Genomic DNA, 12810 nt, shown 5'->3' on the forward strand with positions numbered 1-12810 from the left:
GCTACAAGTGAACTATCTTCTCTACAGATGTAAGAAAGGAGTAATACTTCAAAATATAGCCTGAAGTGTATAGGTATTACAGCTTACTGGCATTAGAAGAGAAAGCCCAGTAACTACCATTCACAACATTTTCAAGGCTCAGTTTAATCTCCTCCATAAACCTCGTCTGATATCTAAGAGGGAAACTGAAATAGACATCAAAAATTACTTTAAAATGTTTAAGTGATTTTGGATGGAAGTTAAGAGATAAAAGACATAATAACTATTCACTGTGGATTTTTTCATGTGCACAGAACTTTTCAGTTCCTTTTGCTTGTATTTACATCTTTCAAGTGAACAGCTGTCCACCATCATTAGAAGCTTGAAGAGTAAATCAATAAAATTGGCAAAACCAAGTGAACAGTGTGACTGGATATTTGGCTTTGTAAAGCTGATTGGCTAAAGAATTTTTCATTCTTTTTACTGGGGAAGAGGTTCACTTAGCTCTGACTGCAGACAGACATTCTTCCTTGTAAAATCCAGATAACACACAAAATAAAAGGGAGAAAGCCTTATACACTTGCAATTTTAATCTACTTTAAAATGCACTGAAAAGCACTGTGAGGCCCCAGGATCCTTCGGTTCCGACAAACTGTATGTTTCAGCTTCTGCCCTAGCCACGATGTCTGCTGCTTGAAGCCTTTGAAGTATCTATAGATTGGGCTGACACTGCCGTCAGCAACTCAAGGGAGGAACCAGTGGTTTGAATAAGAAAAAAATCCTCTGCTTGCAGCCAAGTTTTGACTTAGCTGTCAGCTTTGGTCCAATCCAAAGCTACTTCGAAAGACTTCAAAGTGCAGACACAGAGGCTGGGACTGAAGTTGACATTGCAGGTTTTAGGATCCAGGATGCAGTAACATTTTCCAAATGAAACTGTAAATGGATTAAAATAAAGTAATATAATTAAATATATACTCCCAACTATTTTTATATTCTCCCACAATCTACTGACAAAATGTGCTCTAGAAAAGGTAGCCATTTGACAAACAACTATTGTCTAATACTGTTTCAGTTTAATTTAATAATCTGTTCTATCTGTGAAACAACATGAAAGGTTATTAAAAGATAACTGCTTGCCTCAGGTACTGAGTAAAGCTGGCCTTGTGCCCCACTGCTGTTCTCAAGGTGAGTCACTTGCTTTCTCTTATTGTTACATACAGAGCCTCTATTTAAAGCCTACATTCAGATTTGTGAATACCTCGGGCTTGTGATTCCACTCATATTTCTTATGCTTTTTCACTACCAGAATATACATTAGTGTTTTAAAACAGTATTTCATCAAAATATACTAATTTAAGTAAAACTAATAGATATATAATCCCAAGGGCTTCCTACTTCCAGTGTCATTCTTAAAGCTAGACATTTTCCCAGAATCTCTTTTTTGAGTGAGAGGAGAACAAGCATGGGAACGGTGTTTGCGGGAAGGTCACTTTGGATGCCTGTTGAAACTCTGTTCTGCCTCATCTGCCTGCAAGATCTTCAACTCTTGTCATAACCCAACAAGGCACTGGTAGCCCATTAGGTCACTGGAAAAGAGAAAACTGTATCTCTGTGTTTTACCTTTTGACGTTGCTCCTCCTTACGTTAAGCAAATAAGTATTTCTTTGTCTAGGAAAGGTGAAACTGATTCTGCATTAAGATAGCTCTGTAAAATGTGGGAACTTCAGGTAGTTTTTGCCTGTCCCTGTGACTGTACACTTTTTGTATAAGGTGAAACTACTTTAGGAAGAGAGATGAAAAACTCATCTGGGATATGGCAAAACCTACTGATTAGTCAATTTCTGAAATGCAGTAGATGTTTCAGGTGGGTAGATGCAAGGGCAAGAAATCCCTTTGTGTTCAATGTTTTTCTGACCTCTCACAGCCTGACTGCCCTGCAGACTGGCAAAGAGGTACCCACAACAGCTTTTGGCTGTGGTATTCAGACTGTCTAGTTGTGGAAAAACATGAAAGTGTGTGCTGGCTTCTCTGGTTTTCACTGTCTGTGGGTTTTGCTGAGCCGTGGGGCACCCAGATACTACTGGGACCTGCACTGAGACTTTTGCCCACTTTGGTTGCTGGGAAGAGAAGCTGTAAGACCTTCTGCTGGCTCTTGCCCACTTTGGTTGCTGGGAAGAGAAGCTGTAAGACCTTCTTCTGATTATTATTGTTGGGTTAATGAGGTAGGGAAACACGGATGAAAACTTCCTGAAAAGCTGAGAAGTATTTGCTCTTCAGTAGGGATGTGTTTTTCTCAATTCTAATCAGAAAGGCTTATGTTATAGGCATAGAAATTATTCAGAACGGTCTCAGTTTCCCAAGTATAGAAAAATCGGGTACACACAGGAAATAGCCAAAGGACAGCTTTCTTTACATAGATCTGCCTCCCATTAGGGAAGGACTGTCATATGAAAGAACACAATCTGACTCACATGGTATAATCTAAGGTTCTAATACAAGCCATATAGTGCATTTCTAAAGAGCAACAAGAGCACATTCCTACAGTGCGAAAGTAAAAGTCTATTTATTTATGACATTCTGGGAATCCTGACTGGTGATATGTAATTGGTCTAATACTTGGCATCAACATGTGTGGTTAAATGGATTAATACAACTGTCTAATTAGATAAATCACTGTAGAATTCCCTTCAGGTACACAATTGCTAATTAAGCTGAATACTGTCATGTAATTTTCCCAACACAGCTACTTCCTGTAACACTGAACATTTCCACTGATACATGGTCATGCTTAATAATGCTTGGAAATTCAATGGAAGAGCTTAGGGCAGGAAGCAGCAGTAAATGCTTCACATATCTGATAACTAATTTGGATAAGTAAATAGATCATAATCACCCTTACATGTCTAACTCTCTGACCGAATGAGTGAAATCGGTTGAGATTTCTTTAAAATCCCATTCAACACATGATCTCTTTCTCTGTGAAAAAGATGTTGACTTGTGCCTTTGTGCTCTTGCAGACTGCAAGCGCAGCTATAGCTTCTTTATGAGTGTTTTAGTTAAACAGTTAATACACACATAGGCTGAGCAATTTCCATATTGTACAGAGTCTGGCTGGGATAGAATTAACTTACTTCACAGCACATTGCATGGTGCAATTTATGCAAGATAATGTTTTTGCTGTGGCTGAGCAAAATTCACACAGCATCAAGGAGTTCTCTCCAAAATCTTCATCCCCAAAGGCCAGTAAGCTAGGGGTCGGTCAGAGTTTGAGAGGGCATATGGCTGGGATAGCTGACCCAAACTGACCAAAAGGGTACTCTGAGTTTCTTTTCTACCTCTGCAGTGGAAAAATACATGGATAACAAAACCCTTGGATATTTCTCAATTATGTCTTTTTGTCCAAATAATCCCTCAAAAATTTTTAAGGCTCAGGCTGAAGAAAGAGTCAGTCTTTCCTACTCCTTTCTCAACGCAGAAGTACAGGGGATACACCTCTAAAAGAAAGAGATTATTTGGCTTTGTTACTGATTTTACTGCCCCAAAGCTGGGAATGAAGAAGCTGTTATTGCCTGAATTAATGTGTTATGTTGTTAAAACAGATCAGAGTGTGGAGAGAAGAATAAAAAACGAAGATGCAACATAGTTCAGCTATAAAAGCAAAACTCAAAAAAACCCTGAACAGTAGATATCTATCTAAACTTTGAAAGATATTCTCAGCTAGAAATCAGAAATACCTCCTTGGTATCTTTATAGTCTTTAAAAAGGCAGCCATGAAACTAATTTTTAATTTAAAGAATCTTCTAATCAGAAAAAGCCTTATTTTATGTTAACTTTTGTATTCATATTTGAAACATAAGCTGTAAATTCAGTCTTTAACCAGAATTACTTTCCTGCAGATAACAATCTTCCTTGCAAACATGACTAGATCCAGACATTTGCTTACGCAAAGTAGATGTGATATTTTCTTTTTTGTACTTCTTTTCTCCAACCAAAAGAAATTTCTTCTCTCAGATAACAAAGCAACTTTTCTAAATTGTACTTTTTTAGAGAGAAGAGAATATTTTGAGAAAAATCCAATAAGTGTCACTCTGAGTTTTCTGGTGTCAAAATCAAAAATATTTCCAAATACCACACTACTCTTACAGGAATTAAAAGCCTGACTAAGATACAGAAATATATAAATGAAAGAGAATGAACATGACATAATACCATTCTATAGCAGACCTCAACTTGTAGGTGGCTATAAAATTGTAGTTTTAAATAATAAAAGGAGAAGGTAAGCCTGTATTTTTCAGCATCCGGCATCTCATTCTTAGCTTTACACTCATCTGTTACAAAGCACCTACCCAAGAATTAAAGTGAAAAGGTAGAGAAAAAGTACAGGAAAAGGAGAGTCTTTGGGGCACAAGAGTCTTTTAACTCTGCCTCAACTTGTTTCAGGTTCTGAACCAAAGTACAAGTTTTTGTAGGATAGCCATGAATAAATAAGTTATTTTATCTGAACAATCAATTTAAAATTGTTTCACATCCTGCAACTTGTAAAGCACTTTTTTTTTTGTTTAGTTTGCATATCCCATGATTATTAAAAGTTGACTTTTGTTCCCTGCAGGTAAAGCATACCAAACATAAGGCAGAAATACCCATTTCCTTACAGCTAATAAAAGTTGAAATATGTTCTAATTAAGAAGTTAGGATGACTCATATAATCCACAGTATTTCTAAATGACGGGATTAAATGTGGATAAGGTTTTCAGAGCAAGATGTACGTAGAGATTTTAGCCCTAAAGGAGGTTACCAGAGCCAAGAACTCTATGATTTACCAAACAGATTTGCACTCTTTACAGTCTGGTTAGAATTCTTTTCACAAATTTTTGGAGAGTATGTTTTTTCTTATAAACACTTCATACCTTTCATTAGCTATTGCTAACTACAAAGATAACCATAGAATCATAGAATAGTTAGGATTGAAAAGGACCTTAAGATCATCTAGTTCCAACCAGGGCAGGGATATCTCACAGTAAACCTTGTCACCCAAAGCTTTGTCCAACTGGGCCTTAAACACTGCCAGGGATGGAACATTTACCTCTTCTTTGGGCAATGATGCTTCTTTGTGGAAATTCTTCTAGTTAATTATCCTTTTAAGTCAACATCCTTTGCTCTACAGTTAAATTTCACCTGTGTTTTATTGAAGTCTAAGGGAGAATAAAATTACTAAGTGAAACAAGGACACGGCACAGAGCATTATATAGTTTTTTTCCCATGCATAAAATTTGTAACAGAGTTGAGGAAGAAGACCATTTTATTTGCTTTCAGTGGGTTGCTCAAATTCGGTTCAATCCAAAATGAAATTCTAAGCTGGACTGATGAAACCAATATTTGTTTTCATATTATAGCTATTGTTCAGAAATCCCAGATTAAAATCAGACTGGTAGAATATACTGCAATTTACAAATAGCCCAATTGCATGTCAAATTAAATAAATATCTATTTGGCATAAAAGGTGAAAATTCGGGGAGTTTTGCTTTAGAACAAATATTTTAAATGTAGTTGTTAACATAAGTATGCTTTTCAACACAATAGTAAAAAGTTCCACAAAGCAGAAAAAAAACTAGTATTTGTTTCTGCTGGTGAGAATACCACCACTTTCTTCATCTCATATTATCTTGAAATACTCTATTTAACCTTGGGCACCTGTTTGGAGAGACAAGACTTCCTTAAGATTTTTGGCAGAAGACAGATCAGAGGATACAAATAAAGAAGCATCTAAGCAAACTAATCTTGGTAATGCTGAAGTCAGCATACTTTTTGAGACATGATACTGCAGTCATTTGACAAGTAATTTGGAGAGCACTGAAAGGAGTTCATGACCATTGCAAGTAACAGGTATATTTGCTTCCTCTTCATAAGCCTGAGATAGTCTCTAGTGGCAGCAGTAGATGGGTGCTAGCACTGTGAAAGATGAAAAACATAAGGTACAGCAAAACATTTTAAGCATTTATATTTACATATATATATTATTCACAGAAACTTATTTAGATCATGTTAGGCTTCAGGCTCCTTTGTGGGCTCAAATGAGCAGCTGAAAACAGAAGTTCTATTTTCAGCTTTGTCTGACCCATAGGTGTCTTTCAACTCACTGCATCAATATTCCTCTTCCTGATTTACTGTGGATTGTCAGCTCCCTGAGGCAAGGACTGTCTTTGATTTCTGTGCATGTAAACAGCTGCTAACACAGAACAGTCTCCAACTCAGCTGAAGTGTTTAGGGTTATGTTATGTATTTAACCAAAAACTTAATGCAGTTACTCATAAATCTCATCAGTTTTACAAACTTGCAAGTCCTCCTGATTTCCATTAGTCGTAGGCCATTTTGTTGGTCGCTTTCCCAAATCTTGGTTAGGAGTTTCAAAGAGGCAGACAAACAGCTCCTTTTTCATATTCTCTCTGAAAACATAAGCAGGATAACAACTCTTCTTTTTTCTCCAGATATTCAAATGATACATTCAGCTGGATATAATATCAAATGTTCTGCATTGTCTGGAGAAAAAGATTGCAAAGCAAAAGTCCAATCTCAGGTAAACGTTACAGAATTGTGGGTAACCATTATCAGGTATGACAGATTTATAGAGATTTAATTGACGGATACTTCAGGTAAATGCAAAATCATGTAGAATGTGTTAAAATGTCTGGGAATTGTTTCAGGCAGTATCTGTGTTCAAGGTATCCTTGATGAAAAATGTGGAGTAAATACCACACTAGTTATTTTTTAATCATAAGCAGAGCAAAAGCTCCTGTAAGGACTTAAGCAGAAAGGACAACAGAAGGCCTTAAAGGTAACACAGCTTTTTTTTTTTTTTGCTGTTAAAACATCATGCAGTCTGCCAGTAAAACTTTAGAAGCCAGGGACCTTATAACATATAAAGGCAGCGTTGCTGTTCTGTGATCCAGTGTTCCTATACCTCTGGCTTTGGAAAAAAAAAAAAATAAAAAAATCAACAAAACACCAAACTAAAGCACTAGATTAGCTCGCAATAGAAGAGCCATATTTCATGAGCAGTGTAAAAGGCAAGCCTTAAAAGATGAAGGTTTTAAGCAAATCTCATGAGAATAGGCAGTCCTGTGAAACCAGTATCATGTTATTGTTTCCTCACTTTTTACCACTTCCTTTCAGACTTCTGTCAGCTTTGGATGTTAATGTACTGAGCAGTATAAAACGACCTGGAAGAGATGGTCCGGCTATAGATCACTGTGCAGAACATGTGCTGTCAGAGGCACCTAAATTCTCTGAAACTCCTTGAAAGAAAAGGAAAACAACAACAAAAAAGTTGCTATATGGGGAAATTTCAAGGGAAATGAGACGAAAAAGTCTGGTAACATATCTTACTAAGCAGGAAGACACAACAGTGTAACAAGGCATCTACGAAAAAAAAGTCAAAGGATTCTTATTCTATGAACATGCATTTCAGACATAAAAAAGCTGTCTCATCCTGATAAATGAGATAGAAAGGGAGTAAGGGAAAGCAGAGAAACATGTATTTTTCAGCCATATAGTACAGTGACGTTCACCGACGTATTGCTGCACCACATGCAAATCTACTGATAAATCTCATGACCAAAGTGTTAGGGGCCTGGAAGTCAGTTAAAAGACTTTTTAATGATCCTGCTACTAATGCTACTGTTGTTTCCATTACTGAATAAGCCAAATTGAAAGAACATTATGAGAACAGAGAGAAGTAGTTATCTGTGCCTGAAAGTGAGAGGACAAAATTACATTAAAAAACTCAAGTAGGTCTCACTTGGAGGATCTAGGGCTCACTGCAGTAGCATACTTAGCTCACACTTAGTATAACCACCTTAAAAAAAACAAAAGTTGTAAAAGATTTTAGATTTGTGAGAGCAAATTCATATGCAGAGGAAAACCAAACTAGCTTGAAGAAGTTTTTTCACAGAATCATTAAATAATTAGTGAACACTGCCAGGGACGTAGCATTTCAAGGCCAGGTTGGACAGAGCCTTGGGTGACATGGTTTAGTGTGACGTGTTCCTGTCCATGGCAGGGGGTTGGAACTTGATGATCTTAAGGTCCTTTCTAACCCTAACTATTCTATGATTCTATGATTTACCACTTCTTTGGGCAACCTGCTCCAGTGCCTCACCACCCTCACAGTAAAGAACTTCTTCCTTATATCTAACCTGAACTTCCCCTTTTTAAGCTTAAACCCATTACACCTTGTCCTACTGCTACACTCCCTGATGAAGAGTCTATCTTCAGCATCATTGTAGGACCCCTTCAGATATTGGAAGGCTGCTGAGAATCAGATAGGTAAGAGATAATTAAGGATAGCCACTACAAACTGTTCAGTTTTGTTTTAGCAGTACACCTGTAATTTAATGACCCAAAAGGGGTTTCAGATAAAGCTACAACAATTGCTACAACACTTGCAAAAATTATGAACAAATATTCTGTACTGTGTAGATGGGGACAAAGAAAATAAAGTTGAAACAAAGCCAGAAGGATAGGATAACCCACCCAAATAAAATCACTGCTAGCAAAATAAATCAAAAAAAGATAAGGGTAAGGAACAGAAGGTAGTATTCTCTAAAATTCGCATCACTCACATTATGAAGTAAAAAGAGAAAGGAAATATGGCCAAAAGAACAAATAATTAATTAACATTTGGAAATTACAACTAAACTCTGAAGTCATTCAATAATAGATTTGGTTGGTAGTTTTTTTTCAGAAAAATTACTTCCAGAGAAGTTTGGAAAAATTAATCTGAAGGACAAAAGCAGGAATTGAGGGGATCCTTAGGAAACTGAACAGTAATCAGTGCTTAAGACAGCCAGAATGTTAATGACTGACAGAAATGGGAGAACAACACTAAAAGTCTGAACAAACGCTGATGCAAGAAGGAGCTCAGATGGACTCCAGTTAAACAAAAACGAGTGTGAAACAACTATTTATTTCCACCTCCTAAGGCCTTTAAATGCTCTCCCCGCACACAAAGACCAGCCTTTTGGAATTTAAGAGTCATGTTTGATGTTATTTGGTGAGTTAGCTGATAAGTGATCAGATAAAACAGAGAGAAACTGGATGTTGCTGAAAAAAGAATCATTTGGACAGATACACAGGAAATCTTTCTTTGTTAAGGGTTCTTTTCTGAAGTGAAAGGAAAGTGAAGAATTACTTAAGAGAGAAATACTGCATACACATACATAGCAAAATAGCCACATAAAATTTACACTTACTAAATTCAGAAAAGTTGAAAGAAATAACACATTAAACTACTCCTGTAAATTCAGCTAATGTTAGAAGATCTGCTAACAGCACGAACAAATTTGGCCTAGCATGTTTGATCTGGAAAAGACAAACCATGGTAAATAAAAACTGGGACAATATTGATGGAAGCAACATCATTTTATGCCCCAAAAATGTGATAAATATTTTCTACATGTAATCAGAACTTCAATTTCAGCTAGATGCAGGTTTCCTTTTCCTCCTATATCATCATTAAATCCCACTGTAAGAGACACATTGCTAGAATAATTTATGCGATTGGCTTATGACATCCATTTAAAATCAGATATCTTGCACATACTGCAAAAAGAAATCTCTGAATGGTTCATAATGTCATATTTTTCTACCTAACAGAAAACCTAATTTCTAAAAAAAATTAGAAATTTCTTAAAAAATTAGAAAACTTATTTTTTAAAAAAACCTTTTCTAAACTTGGTATTTCATCCATGTATTTTTATTCCCAAGCACAAAACTTAAGAAATCAGAATTACTTAAGTCAAAAATCAAATTACCCAAACAGATGCCACAATCCAGTGTAATTTTGCTAATGAGAAATTTGGTGTGTTGTGTCTTTAAAGGACAAGGATAATACTGAAACTACTTCTGTTTACTGTGTATATTCCAACTGATTACATCAAGCTAAATCAATGGTTTGTTGGTTTTTTTTAAGAACAGATGAAAAACTGAAATTCAAATTTAACTACTGAGAAATAATTAGAAGTTGAAGAATGGTGATTAAAATGCTTACAGGGAAGGTTCTATTTCTAGCATCCAGAGGTTAAAAAAGTAATTTTTTCCAACACCATGATCCAAAGAAAACATAAAAGGTATTTCTTGAGAAAAGAACTGAAGTGGTAGGACAAAAAGGTTCAATGAGCATCCAGTACTCTAGGTGAAACAGCAGTGAGTTATTCGGCAACCTGGTAGCTAGGCTCAGTCATTCTACAGGATGATACTCCTGGGCAAGACCCAATTATAGACTTTTAGATACGTCCTCCTCCACTTATCATGGACTTGGGAGCAAAAAAAATGTTTAAGGTATTTCATACCAGCAATTCTTGACTGTATTGTGCAAGTAAAATGTACTTCAGCCTGTCTAAGAGTACACATAGGAAAAAAAGAAAAAAAAAAGACAGCAAAGGCTAATGCAGGAGAAAAAAACCCCACAAAAATCGTATCTGGTTATCTTTATTGTAGAAGAGGAAAAAAAATCTAAATTTTAATAGATACATATTGTAATACTTTTGCTGCAGATAATGTGAAAATGTCACTGTCCTAAGCCCCCCCCCAAAAAAAAAGTTATGACACTTTTATAACACTGAGTTATTTTATAAGTATTATTATTTATAAGTATTTATTATTTCTAAGTATTATTATGGTATTTTCTGCACATGTGTAAATGGTCTTCTTCAAGAATTACAAATTTATAGATGATGCAGAATATGAGAGTTCTGCAACATGCTACTTTGGTCGGCTAAATTAAAGAAACCTCTAGTCCTCAAGTCAATAACAACCATTCCTGTTATCTTTGTGCAGTTCTTCTGGAAAATCTGTTCCTAAATGAAGGACCAAAATATAATTAGGTGACCAATGTATTTGTGCTCTAGCACAAACTTGCTATCTGGCTCCACTGGAATAACTGTTCTCTGAGGCTCTGAAAACAGAAAATTCCCTGCTAGTGAGGATTTACTGTGGGAGCGATTCCTCTTGTCCTTTTCACAGAGAATGAGACAAGGCACAAAGAAGAGTGCAGCTAACATTTTTGATAGTCTTTCCATGCAAAGTTACGTATTAGTATGATGGGTTGACCCACACTGGATACCAGGTGCCCAGCATGTGTCCTTCAGGAACAGACTGCTCCAGCATGGGTACCTTCCACAGGGTGTATCCTTCAGGAACAGTTTGTTCCAGTGTGGGTTGCTTCCATGGCTACAGCCCTTCAGGATCAGATTGCTCCATCATGGGTCCCTTCCATGGGTGCAGTCCTTCAGGAACAGACTGCTCCAGTGTGGGTCCCCTGCAGGGTCACAAGTCCTGCAGCAAACCTGCTTGAGTATGGGCTCGTCTCTCCATGGGGCCACTGGTTGTGCCAGGAGCCTGTTCCAAGTGTGGACTCCATCTGATGGTGTCACAGCCTCCTTTGGGCATCCACCTGCTATCGCTTTTGGTCCTGCAGGGGTTGCAGGTGGATATCTGCTTCACCATGGACCTCCATGGCCTGCCTCACCATCGTCTGCACCACAGGCTGCAAAGGAATCTCTGCTCCAGTGCCTGGAACACCTCCTCCCCTCCTTCTGCACTGATCTTGGTATCTGCAGAGCTATTGCACTCACATATTCTCACTTCTCTCTTCCAGCTGCAGCTGCACAGTAACTTTTTCCCCTTCTTAAATCTGTTATCCTACAGGCGCTACCAGTGTTACTAATGGGCTCGGCCTTGGCCAGTAGTGGGTCCATCTTGGAGCCTGCTGGCCTTTGCTCTATCTGACATGGGAGGAGCTTCTGACAGCTTCTAACAGAAGCCTCCCTGATACCAAAATCTTGTCATGCAAAACCAGTACAATTGGACATGAAGAATACATGCCATCTTTTTCTTCACTTCTACAATTATTCTAGTCTGTAAAAGCATGTGGATCTATGAAGTTCTCACTCTGCAGTCTCTTCACAAAAGCACATGCAGGGAGTGATTCTGATTTCTACAGAATGAGGACGCAATTGCACGAGCACGAGCGTGTTCCCCAAGACTGAAGATTCAAGTTCTATCAAGACTCCTTTATCGAGGCTGCCTTCTGAACTGCAGGTTACAAATGTACCAGCATCTCTGCTGGCTTTTGAATTCATTGCTGAGGGGTCTGATTTCATGCATTAGCATGTTCACACTCCATTATCACCAGTCTCATCATTAGGCACATCTACACAGTATTCATTGCTCCTTACCCAGATATTCCTTCAGGACTTTGACCACCTTTTGGAATTTGATCATTTGTGCTTAAGTTCCACATACGTCAGGCAGAAAAATAACAAGGAATTTCCCATATTCATTGCTTAAGCCATTTAAAACTAGGCTGGGTAAAACATTTGACAGTATGCTGAATAAAGCAGCAAAGAATTTAATTTCCTGCTGTGGATGTGGGAGTGATAAGATAATCTAATGTAGCATCTCCCTGTCCAATACCCAGAGTTTCTTGATCACTAGTGCTTTAAAAAATATTCCTTAAGATAGCTGCTTCTCAGCATTGCTCATTTTTTTCTAGTTTTTTTTTTCCTTTATTTTCAACATTAAGACTATTCATTTCTCAGTTTGATGGCACATTTTTTAAATACTTCCATTAACAGCAGTCTTTTTTACTCCATCTATCTTCATTAATCTCCATTATTACTCAGTTATACGTCTCTAAAGCACTCAGCTTCTCTGCAGCTCAGAGGGCAATTCACACCATATATCATTTCACACAGTCAGTTATGACACTGCGTTTCTCTAGAGAGGTGGAAAGGGAAAAAGACTCCTGCAATGCGATTTTCACTTGAACCCTGT

This window comes from Lathamus discolor, chromosome Z, assembly GCF_037157495.1.
Source record: "Lathamus discolor isolate bLatDis1 chromosome Z, bLatDis1.hap1, whole genome shotgun sequence".
NCBI lineage: Eukaryota > Metazoa > Chordata > Aves > Psittaciformes > Psittacidae > Lathamus > Lathamus discolor.